The sequence below is a fragment of the Vulpes vulpes genome, chromosome 5 (genome assembly GCF_048418805.1).
Source record: "Vulpes vulpes isolate BD-2025 chromosome 5, VulVul3, whole genome shotgun sequence".
In the NCBI taxonomy this organism is placed as follows: Eukaryota; Metazoa; Chordata; class Mammalia; order Carnivora; family Canidae; genus Vulpes; species Vulpes vulpes.
The window spans coordinates 63,832,490-63,853,703 of NC_132784.1; positions in this window are offsets into that span (position 1 = coordinate 63,832,490).

The following is a 21,214-nucleotide window of genomic DNA, read 5'->3' on the forward strand; positions in this document are numbered from 1 at the left end:
ACCTTCTTCCCCCCTCAGTGGGTTTCAGAGATGGACCACGAGACCCAGAGCTTGCAGGCTGGGAGTGAGGGATCCTGCCTTTTTGCCTGGAAGAGTCCCGCTCTGTTTGTGTCAGGCTGCGGCAGCTGCTATCGTCCTGCCAGCAATCAGGCTGCTTGGTGCAAAGGCACTATGAGGGCCCCCCGAAGTGGTTTCTGGGACCTGGTAAGGAATATTGGCTTTTGCTGCCTCTAGTTCTCCTGGAAGCCCTTCTATCTGCCATTCTCATGACTTCACTGTCCCCCAGACCAGGAATCAGCCACTGCCCATCACTATCCTGGGTGGGAGCCTGCCTGTGGGGCCACTGCTGGAAACTGTGAGATGCTGGCTGGCTGGGTGGAAATGCTGGGGAGAGGACACTGGCAGGATGAGACATGTCCATCACAGCCGCCTCTCCCAGCCCGGGCGCCTCCCTGCTTCCCACACCTGCCATGCAGCTGACAAATGGTCTGGGTAGGTTTGACCTTGCTCCCAGCTCCCGGGGTGAGCCTGATAGGTCTAAACCCATCTGTGAAATCTCATCCTCTGTTCCATGGGGATTTCACTTGCTCTGGAGAAGGATGTTGCTCTACCCCCAGGAGTGTGCTGGAACTGGTGAGAACTGTCTTGTGAGAATCAACCATCTGCATTTCTTTCCAACTGTGTTGTCAGGTTGGTAGCTTGAGGTTAGCCACATGAGAGGATTTACACTGCAGAAATTGGCAAATGCTACAAATAAGGGTCCCTCCAACCCCAAGCTAGCTTACCAGCATACCGGTGACCCTCTCCCACTAATTGTGATCAAGGAACCAGGCAGCCCAGCTGTTGATGGGCTGGTGGCTGCCCTGTGACCATAGGAGGGGCTGATGGCAGGAGCAGAGACCTAGAAAGAGCACAATTTAAAAATTTTTATTTATTTATTTATGAAAGACACACAGAGAGAGGCAGAGACACAGGCAGAGGGAGAAGCAGGCTCCCTGGGGAGACTGATGCAGGACTCAATCCCAGGACCCCGGGATCACAACCTGAGCCAAAGGCAGATGCACAACCGCTGAGCCACCCAGGTACACTGTAAGAACACAGTTTTTGATGACATTGTCTGATCATGCCTCACCCCTCGGACTTTTGGATTCAATTTTCCCAGTTTCTTGAGAGCATCCTTAATGATACAGCTTGGTAGCTGCTGTAGGATACCCCCAGGTCAGGACCCTCAGCCCCCAGACCTCTGTGGAGCAACTAGGACTCATTTCTGTCACGGGGCAATATTCTTCAGTGCGTGCATGCTGAGGGCTACTTGTTACCCCTTCTCTTGCCTCCTGACGGGACCCTTCCTCTACTATCCTGGCTGGGCCAACTTCCCTGTTCTTGCCAGGTCCGTTCCTGGGCTCCTCGATGCGAAATTGGGAGGATGGGAATAAGAGCTGAGGAGACAGTGGGAACTGCCTTGGTGGGGTTGGGGGATTTGGGGTGGGCTGGAGCGGAGAGTCAAGGGAGGGAGAGAGAGCAGGGGTAGGGGGGTGCCTGGGACCCGATGGTCCCTGGGACCCCATTCTCACAAGAGTATAGGAGGAGAGATTTCACACAGTGCCATTAGGTTCCTTTGTAGTTTCTGAGAACTATTAGTCGAGGCTATTTTAATGATGTCTGGAACACGAGTCTGATCCCACACAGAGGCTGGACTGGACATTGTCTGGTCTTACCTCCGCTGAAGTCCCTGCCTCCCAAGGCGCTCAGATATCTGGGGCAGAGGTGGGATTGGATGCGTCTGAGCAGCATTTTGGCTTATTCTCCTGGGATGTGCCCAGAAAAGAAATGATGGACCAGGTATTTAGGGAACAATGATTCTACAGCTATGGAAACCAAAGCAGGGTTTTTTTTTTTTCTTTCTTTCTGGGAAATCGCCCAACCCTATTCATGTACTTTGGTATCTTTTGTACCAAAAAAATGTGGAGCAAAGCAGAATGTAGTGGCCTGGAGAAAAACGGAGGCAATAACCCAGTTTAGGAACAGTTCTGGGAGGAACGAGGAACCCATGTTTTGTCCCGTATCTCTGGGCTTTACACAAGTCACACCATGGACAAACCAGAAGCTCATCTACACAGCCTCCATTTCCCTGCTTCTGAGCCCTAGGAGCTCTTTCTGGTTTTAAAACAAAAAACAAAAAAACACCTTTTGCAGCTTGGCTTCTGCCCTATGGTGCTGCAGAAGGCACAGTCCCTCTGCTGTCCTACGCGGGGGTGGCCAGTCTTTGTTGGCTCTCTTCATTAGTCTTCTGGCAGCATCTGCGGGCATCCGTCCCACAGGAGACAAGGCTTGTCTCAGCCTCGAGGACATTTCTGTCTCTCTCCTGGGCATCTCCAGCTCCATTGCCCAAAGGGGCCAGGCAGGTAATGAAGACGAGTAGCTGGGGCCAAGCATGAGGAAACAGGGAGTGGGAGGGGGTTATGTGGTGGACGGGGCGGAGGGTGCCCTCTGGAGAGGGCAAGGGACAGCTCAGGCCCGCTGACTCATGTCCTCGAGGAATGAAGAGGGTCAGCATTGCTGGAATAACAGCATTTCCCTTGCAGAGATATTGATATTGATGAGGATAAATTACACTGTATACACGGTACCTGACATACAAGGAGGCTGCCAATATATGGAGCTGCATTCTCTGTGAAGCTTCTTGATCCTTCTTGCACACTGATCTCGCCCTCCTTGTTTGTCCCTCATGTGGTCCTGGTCACACGGTTCTTGAGTAACAGGATGTTAGCTACTGCCACCATAGTGCCACGTAACAAATCATCCCCAAAGCCAGTGGCTTAGGATGACAATGATTTATTTGCACGAGTTTGTGGATTGGTTGGGGCTTGGCTGATGTAGCCAGGTGGTGGCTGTGCAGACAACTAGCTCGGTCCCACATGTCTCTTCTTCTTGGGCTGGTGGACTAGCTAGGCTTGTGTCTCATGACAGAGGAGCACAAGAGGGTGAGCAGAACATATTATTAGGCCTCTTGGGACTTGGCCAACTGGCACTGGCCAAAGCAAATCCTAAGGACAATCTCAGGGTCAAGGAGTAGGAAAGTGTTCCCCACTCATGGTCAGGCCACAGTAAGGATGTGGCCACACAGGAGGTGAAATTAGGGCTGTCACTTTGGCCTACTGTGTAGAATGGACATGGTATATTTTGAGTCAGTGCTCTTTACGTGGGTGACTCCTTGGGGCAGGACCTTCCCTCAGTGCTCTCAGGGACCTCATTGGGAGCCAACACTGAGGGAGCGGTTCAAGCAGCCCAAGTAAAATGTATTAACAAATGGTTAGATCCAGCTTTTCTGTGCCAAGCTGTGGGCAGGGAAAGGAAGGACCCACCTGGGCAGCATGGTGCATACAGTAGGTGGCTGCTTGAACTTTATTTTTTATTTTTTTAAATTTTTATTTATTTATGATAGTCACAGAGAGAGAGAGAGAGAGGCAGAGACACAGGCAGAGGGAGAAGCAGGCTCCATGCCCCGGGAGCCCGACGTGGAATTCGATCCCGGGTCTCCAGGATCGTACCCTGGGCCAAAGGCAGGCGCTAAACCACTGCGCCACCCAGGGATCTCCGGCTGCTTGAACTTTAGTGCCTAGGAGTGAGGGAAGTAGGTTTTCCTTGGGTGGAGGCAGGAAGGAGACCAGAACTGAAGGAGAGCAGGTGCCCTCCTCCCCGCAGAGTGCCGAGGTGCTGTTCAAAACAGCAGACTACCAAGCAGGTCTATAGTTGGTCTTGAAAATGTATTTCTTTAGAATTTTCTTTTTTTCTCAAACAAGTTAGCTTCTTTTCAGCATTTCTTTTCACTTTTTAAAGATTTATCTTCTTTTTAATATTATGACAGAATTAAAACATTTATTGAGCTGTACTAAACATCTGATATAGTGAGCAAAATGTACTAGCCTTAAGTAGACGATTCGCTCATATTTTAGGTAGATCTCTACCCATGCGACCAGCACCCGGATGGAGACAGGACATTCCTCCCCACCCCCTGGGCTCTCTTGTTCCCCTCCCAGAGTTCAGTAACCATTATTCTCACTTCTATTGCTTGTGTGTGTTCTATGGCCTGTTCTGGAACTTCACATAAAACCAAATCCCTCAGTATGTGCTCTTGTTTGTGTGGCTTTTTTTCCTCCAAATATTACGTTTGCAAGATTCATCTGTATTATTGGGTGTAGCAGTGGAGTATTCCTTGTTTCCTTGTTCTGGAGTTGTCCACTCCTGCGTATATACCATTATTCATCTGTTCTGCTGTTAACAGACATTTGGGTTGTTGCTAGTTTGGGGACTATATTGAGTGATCCTGTGATAACCATGTTTATACATGCTTTTTGGTGGAAATATGCATTCATTTGTCTTGGGTTTTGACCTAGGAGAGGACTTGCTGGACCACTGGGTAGGCAGCCATATGTTTAGCTTTAGTAGATAGAGAGGGCCAAATGGTTTTCCAAAGTGCTTGTGTTTAATGGCAATTTCTTTCTCCCCTTCTTCTTTCGTTCCTCTTCCTCCCTCTTGGTTCTCCCCCTCCCCCTCCCCCATCTCCTCTCCTTCCCCTCCCCCTCTCCCATCTCCTCCTCTCCCATCTCTTCCTCCCCCTCCTTCTTTCTCTCTCCCCATCTCCTCCTCCCCCACCCCCATCCTCTCTTCCCCCTCCCTCATTCTCTCTCTTCCTCCTTCTTCTCTCTCTCCTTCATTCTTCCCCAGTTTGAACTTCAAAGTTAATTAGAGGGATTTAGCCATTCATATTTATTGTGACAACTGATAACATTTCTTTCTGGCCCTTCCATCTTATTTCATGTTTACTGTCTGTGTTAGTGACAGTTCAGTCGCAGGTAACAGCCATCATCTAGCTTAAGCACAGAGGGATTTATACAAGGAATCAGGTGCTTACAAAATCATTGGAATAGCTGGAGGAGCTTCCGGGAGTGAGCGCCTGAGAGGCACCACACAAGTGGCCTGAAAGGGAGCCTCTATTCCCAGCAAGACTGGGAAACCAGGGACTCAGCTTGCCACCCACTGGATGCTGGCCCAGGGCCACACTGTCTCTGCTGGACACAGGGCTTAAGACGTGGCTGTCATGACTGTGGGCTCCAGGATGGCGTGACCAGGCCGTGGTTCACCCCAGCAGAGGCAGCTCTGCCCTGGGGAACCCAGCCCCACCCCTCACCACCACTCAGGCCTGAAAGCAGAAGCAGGGCTGGCCTCACTCTGGCCCTGGGATGTCCCTCTCTTGTGGCTGCTTGGTGGAAGCAAGGTCACAGGCAGAATGGGGCTGCGTCTGGGAAATGGATTTTCTTTCCCACCTTCTAGCCAACAGCAAGGCACTCTGCAAGGGGGTGGAATGCTATGGCTTTTCCAATTATTTCACTTTGTTGTTGTTGTTTTTTTGCCTTTCTTCACTCTCACTGGCTTGAACAACTTCATTTTTATTTCTAGCCTCCCCCATCCGGTGTGCTCCTGATTTAGAAGTTCCATAGGGGTCCTGGGTTCTACCAGTGGCTAATTTCTAGCCTTAAATAATCTCATTTAAACCTCTAATACCCTCTTACCATATTCAAGTGAAGTGTTACAAATACCCCCGCTGACGTTTTTACTCAGCAAAAAATGAACTCTAGAATACTTCCCCTCTCTTGCTCCCTGGCCACAGCCCCCAACTCATGTCCTGAGTTTTGCTGATGTCATCTAGATATTTTTGTTCCATTTTAGGCTATTTATTATTAACTTTTCCCTTAGAGTGTGTTTCCTGGCTTGCAGTGATCCCTTTGAAATAATTACATCCTCTTTCTCAGGCACCTTAGCATCTCCTGAAATGTAACTAACCAGGCTTTATGGCTCACCACTGTGTCTCCCACGCTGTCTTCCACTCTTGTAAGATTTTTGTTGGATTTGATTTTCAACTTGTCAGAGGGCTGGTCTGTTCTCCTTGTTGCTCTGGAGGAGCTTTTCTCATCCTGGGCTGCCTTCCCTCATCAGTTTGTAAATGGGTTCCCTCCCCTCTCACCTCCAGGGATGCAAATGAAAAGCTGGCTTCTCTGCCTGTTAGGGACCATTCTTTCTGGAAGCTCCAAAGACCTTGTTTCTCATCTGTGGAGCTCAGGCTTCTCGCTGAGCTGCGTGGAGGTGGGTATTCTTTATTTATCACTTCTGCCTGCAGCCCCTTCAAATCTCACAGTTCTCCTCTCTCTTTCTGGAAGAGCCAGAAAGAAATGTTATCACCACATCTTCTTTTGTTCATTTTCCTCCTTCTAGAAACGCTAGTACCCACAATTTGGGGTCCTGAATCTGATTTTGCAGCCTCTTATCTTTATCTCCGTGCTTTCATTGCTTCACATTTTGGCTCTAAGTGGGGAGCAGGGCCCCTCCATCAGTCTTCCAGAATGCAGTGTTTGTTCTCAAGGGACCTTTCCTTTTTTTGCTTCCTCTATTAAATTTTAATTCTGGAAGTCCCGTGTATGTCTGTGTTTTGAGTTCTTTTGTTTTGTTTTGTTTTGTTTTGTGTTTTGAGTTCTTGAGAGACTTCCTTGTGTGTGCTGTGTGCATCCCCACTCCACAGACAGTGCTCATCAAACCACTTGAGGCCTCGCCCCTTCATCCCTTTGTGCCAAGAAGTGGATGAAGCCCTGGTCCCTCTGGGGTGGGCGCTCTTCTCTGCTTGCCCAAAGCTCCTTCAATCTGTACAGCCTCAGAGGTGAGTCTTGTGGGTAGAACACGGGCTGGTGGCAACCAACCGGGCCAAACTGGGACCCAGTCATTATGATGTGCTGCAGGAGGGCACCATGTACTCTGTAGGTCTCATACGGGGAGCAGAGAGCGAGGGACAAAAGCCATACAGACCCTAAGGAGCTCTTGCCCTACAATATCCACTTCAGATGTGGGCAAGGAGGTTAATGCAAAAGCATCCTCAGGCCATAGAGGGCAGTGAGAAGGGGGTTTTGCTAAGAGAGGAGGATCAGAGCCCGATTAAGGGAGCCCTCTCTGTGGGAGGAAGAGCTGAATGAATGTGTGGTGACCAGAGAGGGAATTGCGGCAAGGACAGTGGTTGGTGTTCTCTAAATTTGGCTCCTTTTCTTCTGGGCACATAGCTAAACTACAGTTCCCAGCTTCCTCTGCAGCCAGGTTTGTCCCTGTGACCATGTAATCTGTTCTGCCCAGTGGAATGTGAGCAGAAGGCACCAAATGCAGCGATCTGAGGGGGGTGCATGGGTGGGGGGTTATATATCCTGAGGCAGAAAACATGGTAGAAGGGTCTTTGGTTTCTGAGTCATTGCCTGGAGGAGAACTGCTCAGGAAGAGCCCCCAACCAGGAATAGCCACGTAAGACTTCTACGCATGAGCAAGAGTGAAACTTTTGTTGTGTTAGCTATCAAGATTTGGAGGATGTTTGTTATGCAGCTAGCAGCTGATGACTAAGACTGAAATCTTTCCTGGAAGCCCTTCAGTGGACCTGTTTGCACAGCTCATTGACTGGAGTTGGACTGCATGCTGTCCCCTGCCTAGTTTGCAGGTAGAGTTGATAGCCAAACAACATCAGGGTTTGGCCAGCAAGGAAGAAGTTGGGAATTGGTTTAGAGTAGGCAATCATCAGTGGCTGCCATATCGGTGAGGCTACACAGCTTTTTATGTACTTGCTGGCTAATTTCACTTGTTTTATCAATTGTCCCTTCATGTCCTTTGTCTATTCTTCTATCAAGTTTTTCATCTTTTGTTAATGAATTGTAAGGTCTCTTGAGACATTAGGGATTGTAATGCACATCTGTAGCTATTTTTGTCCACTCAGCATCTGAATTCCTTTCCTCCCTTTGAGGTATCCCCTGATTTCCGCTATAGATCCTGGCCTTGCTTTCCAGCCTCCCTTGCAGCTAGGATGCAGGCCTGTGATGCAGGCTCTGCCATTCAGGTGCTCTTGCCTCAGAAATGCACCTGGAAGCTAATGATTAGAGGTAGCAAGAACTGCACAGACTTTATTCTGGAGAGGGAGAAAGCAGGGGCATTGCCTGGTGCTTAGCATGGGGCAGCACCGGGGTCTCCACCTGACCCGCTGTACCACAGTGGCCATTCCCATCTGGAGGCCTTCAGTATCCATCCCTTTGCTGCTTAAATCAGCTAAGGTCAGTTTCTTTCTTTCTTTTTTTTTTTAATGTTTAAAAAATATTTTATTTTATTCATTCATTTATTTATTTTTTAAATAAAATCTTTATTTTATTTTATTTTATTTTATTTTTTTAAATTAATTTTTATTGGTGTTCAATTTACCAACATACAGAAAAACACCCAGTGCTCATCCCGTCAAGTGTCCACCTCAGTGCCCGTCACCCATTCCCCTCCAACACCCACCCTCCTCCCCCCTTCCACCACCCCTAGTTCGTTTCCCCGAGTTAGGAGTCTTTATGTTCTGTCTCCTAAGGTCAGTTTCTATTGCTTGTAACAACAGAACTGTGCAAGCAACCTTTCGTCTGTATTGTCTGTTACAAATCCTTTGTCCAATTGCTATTTGTCTTGCAACTTTATATGTACAGTAGCTTTTCCTGTAGAGAAGTTTTGGATTCTTTTATTATTATTTTTAAAGTGGGCTTCACATCCAGCGTGGGGCTTGAACTCATGACCCTGACATCCAGAGTCACATGCTCTACTGACTGAGCCAACCAAGGTGCTCCAGAAGCTTTGGATTCTTAGGCCACCAGATAGATCGACCATTTCCTTAGTTGTTTCTGATTTTCAGGTGATGGTATAAAGGCCTTCCACAATCCAAGATAAGAACATTCACCTACGTATTTTTAAAGTTTGAAGTTATTATTTCACTGAAATATTTATATTTAAATATTTTATGCTTAAACACATATCGAGTTTAAAAAGCCCAATACTACCAGTAGGCTTAAAGAAATTAGTACTTTACTCCATTTCTCTGATTCTTGAAACCCCCTATGCAGAGGCAACCACATTCAGCTTTTAATAGATGTTTCCTCTTTTTAAAAATTTCATTTCAGTCTAAATGAAACTGTTTATATCTTAATTCTTGGTTTTCAGTTTTATTATTTTTATTTTATTTTATTTTATTTTATTTTATTGGTTTTCAGTTTTAGATATATCTCCTCACTTGCTACCATGGAAAATGAGCTTTAAAATTTTTTTTTTCTTTCAAGTTTTTTTTTTTTAAAGATTTTATTTATTTATTCATGATAGACATAGAGAGAGAGAGAGAGAGAGGCAGAGACACAGGCAGAGGGAGAAGCAGGCTCCATGCTAGGAGCCCGACGCAGGACTCGATCCTGGGACTCCAGGATGGTGCCCTGGGCCAAAGGCAGGTGCCAAACCACCGAGCCACCCAGGGATTCCCCTTTCTTCCAAGTTTTTATTTGGAGCTTTTTTTTTTTTCCCTCTTATCATCCACACTTGTATTATATGCCCAGCCCTTTTAAAATCCTTAGGGGCTCTCCATTTTTGTTGTTGTAAACTACCTATTGAAGACAGGGACACTTTGTCCTATAGTTTCCTGCAGTCTAGACTTTGCTGGTTGCATGACCTTAGTGTTGTTGGGCAACTTCCTCTATTCCCTATATTTCTTGTAATTTGGTAGTTGGATCTAGAGCAGGCGTTGGCAAAGTTTTGAAGCCAGATAGTAAATATTTTAAGCTTTGTGGGCCATATGGTTTCTGTCATAATTCCTCAAATCTGCTGTTGTAAAAAGTAGGGTGCAGGCAGCCATAGACAATACATGAACAAAGACCAGTCAAATTTAATTCAACGTTGTGGTTTGCAGACCCCTGACTGAAGGCTTGGTCAGGTTTGGCTTTGATTTGGCACCGCATTGGTGGCGCTGAAGTGTGCAGAGGCACCCTGTGTCCCATTGTTGCCAATTCCTTTACTTCTTTTCCTTCCTTCCTTCCTTCCTTCCTTCCTTCCTTCCTTCCTTCCTTCCTTCCTTCCTTCCTTCCCTTCTTTCTTCCTTCTTTCCTTCCTTGTTTTTTGGTAGTGGTAAAATGCACATAACAAAATTTACCTTTTTAACCATTTCTAGGTGTCCAGGGGCATTAAATCCATTCACACTGTTGTGTGGCTATCCCCACCATCTGTTGCCATGACTCTTTTGTTATGAAATTGAAACTGCCCCCATTAAACAAACCTCTCCCCGTCCTCGCTTCTCCCCAACCCCTGGCAACCACCACCCTTTCCATCTTTACGATACACATGCTATTTAACTTGAAAAATACAGAAAGAGGTCAAAACTGGAAGTAAAATCCACCCATGATCCCACCACATTTTTGGGGAAGCATGTAAATTAAGAAGTGAAAGCTCTGTCTTCTGCTCCCTCAACACTACTCCTCGCCCTCTGAGAGCCTCTACTCACAGCTGGGTACAGTTTTTTCCAGACCCTTTATTTTTAAAAAACTTTTATAAGATTTTAATTAATTAATTAATTATGAGAGACACAGAGAGAGGCAGAGAAGCAGACTCCCTGCAGGGAACCCAGTGTGAGACTTGATCCCAGGACCCCAGGATCACAACCTGAGCCAAAGGCAGATGCTCAGTCACTGAGCCACCCAGGTGCCCCTTTTCCAGACCCTTTAATGCACTTAGAAGGACATCTATCTACACATAGCAGAAGCATGTAACCCATGTGGAGGCTCCCTCCTTTCTGCCCTGCAAGGGGAGGCTGCAGAGGAGACGGTTGGAGTATTGACCTTCCACCTCTACCTCTGGTTGCCTGTCAGCTCACTTACACTTTTTGCTGCCTGAGAGACCATCTTGAGGATGGGATCTACGTCTTCTAGGCCACAATGGAGAGGGCACGCCCTCTCCCCTTTCTGAATTTTTTTCTTACTCCTTTTCTTGGGATAAAGGGAATATCAGACCCATATGGATTTTAAGCGACTCTTTTTGGAATGCTCTGAATTTCTCCCAAGAGTGGGGGGGTAGGGAGAGACCACATTGTCTCCTGGTTGGGCCAACATTATCCCTTAAGATAGGCAGAGGCAGGAGGCTGGGGCGCGGCTCACGGCAACCCCATGGAAGCACCTTGGTCCCCCCATTTCCCTTAGCCTCCTTCCTTTATGTCCCTTGCCACCCAGCCCCTTGGACCCACCCGCCCTGGGACACAGTCTCAAAGTCTAAGACCCTTTGAACCGCTTGCAGATTCCGCTGCCCTTGGCGCCCACTAGGTGGCGCTCTCTCCGCTGTGTTCCTCCTGGCTTGCTTTAGGGTGGTGTTGGGGGAAGGGATGGAATTCTGGCCTCTGTGTCGCTGATTTTAGGAGGGTGAGGGTGGGTAAACCTTGGGGCAGAGGATCAGGGATGGGGAGTGGGAAGCTGGAATCAGATGCAGCTCACACACTAAGATGGCAGGGTATTAACTTCAGACTTTCTGGCTGTCTTTGATGGAAGCTTTAGGAAAACAGGGACATGCAAGTCCCCCATCCTTGCAAAGCTGGCCACAGGGAACCGACTTTGGAACTCCTAGGTGACCCTCTCTGGCCTATCAAAGAGGTCACAGAGGCATGAGTGGAGTGGGAATTTGGAGCTTGGTCTGTGTTTCCTGCAGCTTGGGGGAAGCACTGGACAAGTGATGGATTCTCACCAGAGACAATGAAATGGTGATTGTCTGACCAGGGGTTTGGCCTGAGGTAGCAGAAGAGAGGGCTGGAGTTCCTGTAGCCCCTGGTGGTGTCTCCACCACATCCCCTCTCCCCGCTGGTGTGCCTTCTCTGGAGAAGTGCTCTGGACTGTGGAGCCACAGTGCCTGGAGGGTTTAGGGGACAGCTCATAGCCCATGTCGAACTGATTCAGGGTATAAGAGGCTGTCCCCTCGCCTCAGACAGGGCTAAATTCCTGGTACAATTTGTACATCAGGTCAAGGCTGAGCTTAGTCTGAGATGGTTTCGTTACTTACCCTCCCCTCTTCCCTATCCTATCCTGCTTCCCTCACTCCCTGAGGGGCCTTTCCTGGGGAGCTCCCCCTGGCAAATCCCTGCTCCCAGAGCTCTGCTTCTGGACAGCTGAAGACAGGTAGTACCAAAAGTGGTCCCAGGAAGCCAAAACCCAAGGATGGGGTTTTTCAGTTGGATGCCTTACTTTTCAGTTGTGATGAGCTCCCCTACCCCCACCCCTCTGGGGAGTAGAGCCCTGGTGGTCCCAGACTTCTACCTTCATCACCTGGGACAGGACTCAGGTGGAGGGTAGTGTCATGACTTGTGCGATATTCTGGTGCTTGGGAGGCATTGGGGAAAATAATAATCATAAAGACTGCGGAACAGAGAAGTTGTTGCTGGGTACCACTGATGATTTAAAGAAAGAAAATGACAAGCTCAGGACATTGATCACTAATTTAAAGCAAAGTCAGGAGGATTCCTCGGGATTCCTTGGCAGTATTTAAAGAAAGTTCACTGCAGCTGGAGACAGGCTCAGAACTTAACCGTAATAGAATTTCAGAAAAAGCTGAATTTCCAGCCTGGGGATGTCTCCCCTCCAAAGCCACGCCCCAGGGGGGTGGGGTGGGGACCACAAGTCCTGAGATGGAACTGTCAGGGAGGTGTACTTGACAACCTTGAACCCCAGACATCCTGTACTCTCCGGCCTGCAGAAGTGGCCCACTCGTCCTGTTGGAAGATACAGGTCATCCCCACTGGGCAGGCCTCTTGATTAAAGATCATACAGAAACCTCACATAAGCACTCCTTCAAAACAAGGCTTTCCCTCTTTGGGATCTGCTCTCCCCTCTTCTCTTGGCCACCAGACCTCAAAGTGCAATAACATCTCAATGTGATCTCACAAGGGGAGTGTTTTGCCTGTTAAGGGACAAGAGGAATTAATCACCAAAGGAGCTCCAGGAATACGTCTACAGGGACTGGCAGAGACTGGGAGAATATTCCCAGGGGTGGACCCTGAAGGTACCAAGTCAAGGGAAGCTGAATATAGCAGAATATTGAAGAATTTAGCAATATGGAAAGACTCTCTCAGATTTGACACTTAGAAAGGCTCTTTTTTTTTTTTTTAAGAAAGGCTCTTAAGAGTGAGTTCTCAGAACTTTGGAAGTAGTGATAGTGTCCATTCAAGGAAGTAGGTGCTGGGACATCTGTGGCAGACCATGGAGGAAGGTATACAAAGACTCAGAGAAGTAGGCAAGCTAGATTGGGCCTTCTACTGTAGACCGGAAAACCCACTGGGTGACTAAGTTCCTTGGGCAAACACACTTCTTTATGAAGGTTATAACCTTATAACCTTATGGATAACCTTATGAATTGGGGAAGCGACACTAGCATATTGGGAAGCCCAGGAGGCACTGTCTTCTGTAGCTTAGGTCTGACAGTGGAGATGCTTCTATGGAACTGAGCTCTCCAGTAGCAGTGGGGATGATAGGATCCTGTAACTCTGCACTTAACTGTCACAAGCAAGGTGGATACAATTACCAGAAAGGACAGCAAGATCAAGATGGCAGCCAGGAGCTCTGACCTGCAAAGACCTATGGAGATGGCTACTAGTACATGACTTTTCCAGGAGCAAGGTATATTGGCAGCCACTGAGGCTATTGTTTAATGTATACGATCAAAAGTGATTGAAAATGGGGCACCTGGCTGGCTCAGTGGGTAGAGCATGTGATTCTTGATTTTGGGGTTGTAAGTTTGAGCCCCATGTTGGGTGTACTTAAAAAATAGAATCTTTGATAAAGTTGGGGTGCCTGAATGGCTCAGTAGGTTAAGTGTCTGACTCTTGATTTCAGCTCAGGTGATGATCTCAGGGTCATAAGATCAAGCCCCCTGTCAGGCTCTACACTGGGCAGGGAGTCTGCTTGGGATTCTCTCTCTCTCCTTCTCCCTATGCCCTCCATCAACCCTCCTGTGCACTCTTTCTCTCTCTCTTAAAAAAAGAAAAAGTGATCAAGAATGAGGTCAGATGCCCCAATGGAAGGTAATAGTCCTTTATCCAAACTTGAATAAGCTCTTGGGCTCAGAATCCATCAACTGAAGGAAGGGTAGGTCCCATAAATATCATGGCAAGCACATAGATAGTGATTTTTTTTCCAGTCTTTTCCGAAAGGGGGTACTCTATGAATTTGCTAGAGCTGCTGTAACAAAATATCACAAACGATGTGGCTTAAACAACAGAAAGGTATTATCTTGTAGTTCTGGAGGTCAGAAGTCAGAAATCAAGGGGTTGGCAGGATTGGTAATGATAGTTTCTTTCAAAAGATGTGGGGAACAATCTGGTCCAGACCTCTCCCCCAGCTGCTGGTGGTTTGCTGGGAATTCATGGCAATCCGAAGCTTGTGGAAGCATCACTCTGATATCTGCCTGCTGCTTCACATCGCCTTCTCTGGGTCCAAGCTTCTCCTTTTTAGAAGGACATGGTCATATGGGATTAGGATCCACTCTAATGGCCTCGACTTAGCTTGATCATCTGCAGAGATCCTATTTGCAAATACGATCACATTCACAGATGCTGGTGTGGGGCTAGAGCTTCAACATATTTTAAGTGGGGGACAAGTTAACCCATAACAGAAAGCTTCAGCCATTCATTGTAGTAGCCGTACTTGGGGAAAGGGTGTGTGTCATTCTGGTTCCCTGGGGGTGGACAGATAAAGTTAGAGGTATAAGAAATTTGTAGGGGCGTCCCCTGTGAAAGGCCCGGGGGCAGGGGGCAGAGCAAGCGTGGTTTGGAAAAGCCAACTGGTACCAGTGAAAGAAGATGAGGAAGGAAGGAGGATTGCAGGGGAAAAGCCCACAACAGTGTGGCTCTGAGGGAGTCAGACCCCAAAGGTTGCCCTTTAGAAAAGTCTCACACTGGGAAGAGAATGCGAGGCCCTATATTTTCTGCTGTGTATAGTCGTGGACCGGGAGTATTGGGGAATGGGGGGTGGGTGGGGAGTGCATGGCCTTGGCTCCAACATAGTGGCCCTACTCTCACAAGCTTATAGCCTTGTGGCAGGTTCTCTCTTTTTTAAAAATGTATGTATGTATGTATGTATTTGTAATTTCTTCACCAATGTGGGGATTGAACTCATAACCATAAGATCAAGAGTCCCACAGTCTTCTGACTGAGCCAGCCAGGCGCCCCTTGGCAGGTTCTCTCTTTTTATTTATTTATTTGTTTATTTTTAATTTATTTTATTTTATGATAGTCACACAGAGAGAGGGAGAGAGAGGCAGAGACACAGGCAGAGGGAGAAGCAGGCTCCATGCACCAGGAGCCCGACGTGGGATTCGATCCCGGGTCTCCAGGATCGCACCCTGGGCCAAAGGCAGGCGCCAAACCACTGCACCACCCAGGGATCCCAGGCAGGTTCTCTTTTGAAGGGAGAGCTGAGTGGCACATCTCCAGGGCTGCTGGCCACATGGTTCGAGGGCTTTTGGATGTAGGATCCGAATTGACATGGATGCCCAGGGACCTGAGGGCCATGATGTAGCAGTAGAGAAGAGTGCAAGGGGACCAGGTGATACATGGAGTCCTGGCTGAAGTCCATCTCACGATGGGCCTGTTGTATCTAGAGGCCCCCCTGGTGGTCATGTCTCCAGTTCCTAAACGTTTAAATGAAATGAAGTACTTAGCAGAAACTTCATGTCTGTTCCTTTAGCTACAGAACTTGAACTATTGTATTAGGAAAGGCCGGTAGAATCCCTTATATAGCCCTCCTAGATCCTCCTCCCCCCACACCCCACCCCAGCTAAGAGAGCACATCAAAATCAATATTGCATTTCCGGAGGAATAGTAGAGGTTGGTGCCATCTTTAGAGACTTATAGGATGCAGGTGTAAGGGTCTTTATCACATCCCTGTTGAGTGTATCAATCTGGCCCCTACAAAAGCCAAACAGGTTATGGCAGAGGACAGTGGCTAACCAGAGACTCAACCAAGGAGTGGCTCCCAGTTTGCTTCTATGAAGGATGTGGCATCTTTGCCAGAGCTGGTTAACGTCATCTTGTTCTATGTGGGATGTGGCTATTGATCTGGCTGCCATATGCATTCATGATCTTACCCCAGGGATCTGTGAATTTTCCTGCTGTCCATTACAGTATAATTCAAAGGGCCCCGGCCCTTCTGGACAGCCTATGGTCTGCCACATTGGTCCACTCTGTTGTCAGCAGCATGTTAATCAGACCCGATGAGCAAGATGTAGTAGGTGTACTGGAAGCCTTGGTAGAATGTGTGTGTTCTAGAGGTCGGGGGGAAGTGTGGGCACGTCGGGTCATCTGCTCCAAAGCAAAGGGTGGCTCATTGCACCATATACCATTCGCCATTAGAAAAAGAAGCACAACTCCCGGTGGGCCTCTGGGTTGGGGGGAAGCATAGTCAGCCCTGGAGAATACTGCTTTGGTCCATTGATGGGGTGTGATGGAAGGCTGCAGATTTGGAGCTGCAGTGATGTCTGTGACATGTGACCCATCAGACCCAATGGCACTAGAGGTATCTGTAGCAGATGTCATAAGGTGGGAAGCTCCCACAGGAAAGCCACAGTGCCAATCAGGAGGTGCTGGAACTAGGCTATGCCATCTGCAGCAGAGAAGGGCTCCCGACATGCCACTGGACCTTGGTAGAAGCTAAGCACCTGACCAGGGAACACCAAGTGACCAAGTGGCCATAATGCTTTATCATGAGCTGATAAATCACCCACCAATCAGAAGGCCAGGCCTCTGTCATAAAATGGAAGTGGCCCATTGGACACTGGGCTGACACAGGTCCCCAAGCTGTACGAACAGGTGGCCCAGATTCCCATGTCACCAACTGCTGTTGCATGGATGTTCCTCACAGCTCACACATTGGGTAGGCACTCCTTGTGACCAGCTGTGAGGAGAGAAATTGGCTGGGTCAGTTTGTGCAGGGGTCAGCCCCATACATTGGTGTGAGCTGTCAAGGTGGGCCTACGGGACAACGGGCAGAGCTTCAGGTGGCATGCTAGCCATCAACGCTGTCTGGGGAAAGAAGCAGCCTGGGGTCAGGATGTGTGGGCTCGTGGGCATTGGCTGGACTGCTTGGTCAAGTCTGCAGAGAGCAAATTGGGAAGATGGGGAATTAGGGGGCCTGGTCTGGAGGTCTCTCACGTTAGTGCCAGAGAGCATCAGGTGCCTCAGAGATACCCAACAATGAGTGGATGAGGTGGTCCAGCCAGCCGCTGTCCTTAGCTGGCACAGTGCTTGGGCCATGGGCTCGGGAAGAGGAGCAGTTATGGTGGCAGAGCAGAAGGCCAGGCTCGGGACATTGTGCCCCACTCACCGAGGCTGCCACAGTTACTGCCACCTCCGAGTGTCTGACCTGTCAGCAAGTGAGGTCGACTCTGGGCTTCAGGTATAGAACCATCCCCTGGAGGTGATGAGGAGGCTGCTTGGTGGCAGGTTGATTTTCCTGGACCCCCTTCCATCCTGCAAAGGGCAGTGATTTACCCGGGTCCATGGGCTTGGTTCTGGGGGTGGCCTTGCATTCCTTTCAGGGTTGGAGCCAGCACCACTGTCCATGGGCTCATGGGGCAGCTGACTCGCTGGCCTGGAGCCTGAACACCACCCATGACCTAGGGGTTCACTTTATGGGAAGGGAGGGGTGGCAGCAGGCACAGGACCATGGATCCACTGCTCCCATTCACACCACCTTGTTCGGAGCCAGCAGCTGGGTAGAGCAGGGGATTGGCCCTGAGGATCTTCCACGGTGAGATGGCTTCATGGTCTATGCAGCCCTATGAGGCTGTGTCCACTGTAGAGCATACAGGGAGGACATGGGAGTGGCTCCACAGACGCCAACCCCTGTGACCCATGTAGGGAATTTGTGCCTTGGGTCCCCCTGCTTTAAACTTTGTGTGCCTAGAGGTCCTGGTTCCAGATGTGAGCACACATGTATGTGTGATGTATGTGTGCACACATGCATGCGTGTGTGTTTCCATGGGAGCCATGGGAAGGATCCCATTGAACTTAATCCTGCAGTAGCCTGTTCCTCTGGGCCCTGTGCCAGTAGCGGAACAGGCACAGAAAGGAGTGACCATGCCAGCAGTGGGGAGAGAGCTCAATCATTAAGAGGAGCAGGGGTGCTGCTGTGTGTTGGAGATGGGAGGTGGGGCAGGACATGGAGATGGGGAAAGGGATCTATTTGGCACAAATGGCAACCATGGCTGGATAAGGGCCTGGGAACCAGGGCCTCAGATTCCTCGGGATGGGAGTCTGGGTTGACCACCGGGTGAGACACCTAGCCCAGCAGATGGGGAGATGGGGAGGCCGAGGTGGGTGTCCGGGGGGCCTCAGGGTCCAGTGTAGGGGTGGGGCCTCTGGTTTTCCCCACTCACCCACCCCTTGGAGTTTCCCTAGGGGTAGTGACAACTGCGTAGGAGAGGGAGAGCCCCCGGGAGGCGACCTGACGTAAGAAGCCAGAGCCTCTGAGTGACATGAGGGGTGGCCTGTGGTGGAGGCCGGGGATGCCCATCCAGGCTGCCTCCCAGCCAGTGCTGCAGTGGCCAGAGAGGCTCAGATGGCCCCTTCTCTGCACAATTGACCCCTGCTGTTAGAGCTGCCTTTCCAGGGAGCTTATCCCCCCTTGCCTTCCTGGGGGCAGCCCACAGCCCACGCTGGTTGAGGAAGGGCTACAGGCGCCGGCTTCAGGTTGGGGCCGACTCTGCAGTGCAGCAGCGAGTTCTCCTGGGACAGAGCAAGGCTGCCCCTCAGCCCACACCCCTGCCCTGCCCTCCCCCTCCCTCCCTCCCGTCCAGCTTTGAGCTTCCACCATGGCCTATTTTCCTGAGAAATGATGCATCTTCTAACCCCTGCCTCACTCTTAGGCATAAGGTTTCCTTTGGGGTGATGAAAACGTTTAGAACTGGAGGTGGTGGTTGCACAGCATTGTGACTGCACTAAATGCTACCAAAACATACACGTTAGAACAGCTCATTTTCTGGCATGTGAGTTTCGCCTTGATTTGAAAAACGATATGTGAAGAATAAGAAGCTCCCCTCCCCCACCACATGCAGGCACACACACACAGAGACACACAGACAGACCCACAGACACACACAAGCACACTCCTGCCACCACAAGCTTCCTGATTGCAGCAGGGCCGAGCCTCAGCCTTAGGTGGAATGGAGAGTTGGATTGCTACCTGGTCCTGGGCAGGGTAGTAACCAAAGCAAGGGGGCGTTAGGATCTGGAAGTGGGGAGCTGACACTGTCGGCGAGCCCCAGGGCCTGGGGGATGTTTGTCTTGGAGCAGGGACAAGGGGTTCGGAGAACACACTCCTGTGGCCTGTGCTCACTGTTAGTGCCTGTCTGGGCCACGTGGTGCTGGCTTCCTTTCTGACATCCTCCTAAGGTTCCTGGGAGGGCCTCCCTCTAGCGCCCCCCCGCCCCCAAAGATTCACCTCTTTTTCAACCCCAAGCTTCCTTACAAAGCTTGACTTCATTAACAGCCAGGGGTGACTTCCAGAAGGATTCCCCTCCCCACGATCCAGGGCTTGCCCTCAGCCCAGGGAGAAGGGGCCATGGAAGTTGGAAGTGTTGGAAAGGGAGGAGCAGGAAGGAGATTTTAGGAAATGTCACCCTGGCCCAGGGCTCAATCAGATGCTACCTTCTCAAATGGGCCTCCAAGCCCCATCAGCCCCCCCCACCCTTGGGGCTCCCTTTGCATGTCACCCTTCTGCTCCTTCTGCTCTGTGACCCTACAACTTGACATGACCTTGTGTCATGTCATGACATGTTCACTAATTCCTTGTCTGTTTCTTCCACTGGAAGTTGGCCCTGAGTAAAGAACAACTCTTTTGGGATCCCTGGATGGCACAGCAATTTGGCACCTGCCATTGGCCCGGGGCGTGATCCTGGAGACCTGGGATCGAATCCCACGTCGGCCTCCCTGCATGGAGCCTGCTTCTCCCTCTGCCTGTGTCTCTGCCTCTCTGTCTCTCTCTGTGTGACTATCATGAATAAATAAATAAAATCTTTAAAAAAAAAAAAAAAGAACAACTCTTTTCCGGTCAGCATATGTTAGCTTCCTTGCCTTAAAAAAAGGTGGTAAAATATATGTGGCATACATGCACCATCTTGACTATGTTAAGAGTACAGTTGAATGGCATCACATATGTTCACATTTTATGCAACCATCACCACCATCCATCTCCAGAACGTTCTCATTGTCTCATACTGAAACTCTGTCCCCACGAAACCCAAACTCCCATTCCTCCTTCCCCTCAGACCCTGGCAGCCATTATCTTACTTTGTGTCTCTATGTGTCTGACTCTAGGAGCCTAGGACTCTATGTACCTGATTCTAGGGTGACTCTAGGGACCTCCCGTAAAAGGGCTCAATGTTTATTCTATCGCGATGGGCTTATTTCACTCGGCATCATATCTTTCAGGTTCAACAATTTGTCAGAATGTCCTTTTCATTTTTTAAGGCTGAATGATATTAGATTGTATGGGTTGAGCATACTTCATGCCTTTTTTTTTTTTTTAAGATTTTGTTTATTTATTAGAGAGAGAGAGAGAGAGAGAGACCAGGGGCAGAGGAGAGGGAGAAACAGATTCCAAGCAGGGAGCCTGACACAGGGCTTGATCCCTGGACCCCGGTATCATGACCTGAGCCGAAGGCAGGTGCTTAACCAGCTCGGCTACCCAGGCGCCCCTACCCCTTACCTTTAATCACTGAGTTGAATAGATTCATTTATTTTACAATTCCTTATTGAGAAGCATTTAAGTTTCCTTTGTTAATTTTCTACTAACAACGCAGAAAAACATACCTTTAACATATTTTTGATACCCTCGTGCTATCATTTCTGTAGGATACATTTCTAAAAGTGGGATGGCTGGGTCATAGGGTATCAGCATTTTACGCGTTTTTGGATGTCACCAAACTGTCCTCCCAGAAGGTTCTCCGGACTCCTGTTTGCTGCAGGCATCTGAGCACGCCCTTTGCCCACACTGGTCCTATCTTCTGAAGTGTTGCTGATCTGATAGATTAAATATGGTTATCTCGTTGCTTTAACTTGTATTTCCTTAAGCATTATTGAGGTAAGACATTTTTTATGTTTCTTTGTCATTTGCATTTTGTATTTTGTGGATTTCCAATTTCTATCCTTAGTTCATTCCCCATTTTGTCTTATTTTTATTCCTCCTAGGATGTGCATTATATTCCAGTCATGATCCTTTAGTGTCATTCAAATATCTTTTCCTAATCTGTAGTCAATTTTTCACTTTGCGGAGTGTTTTGTTGAACAGAAACACCGCGTTCTACCATCATCCCCTTT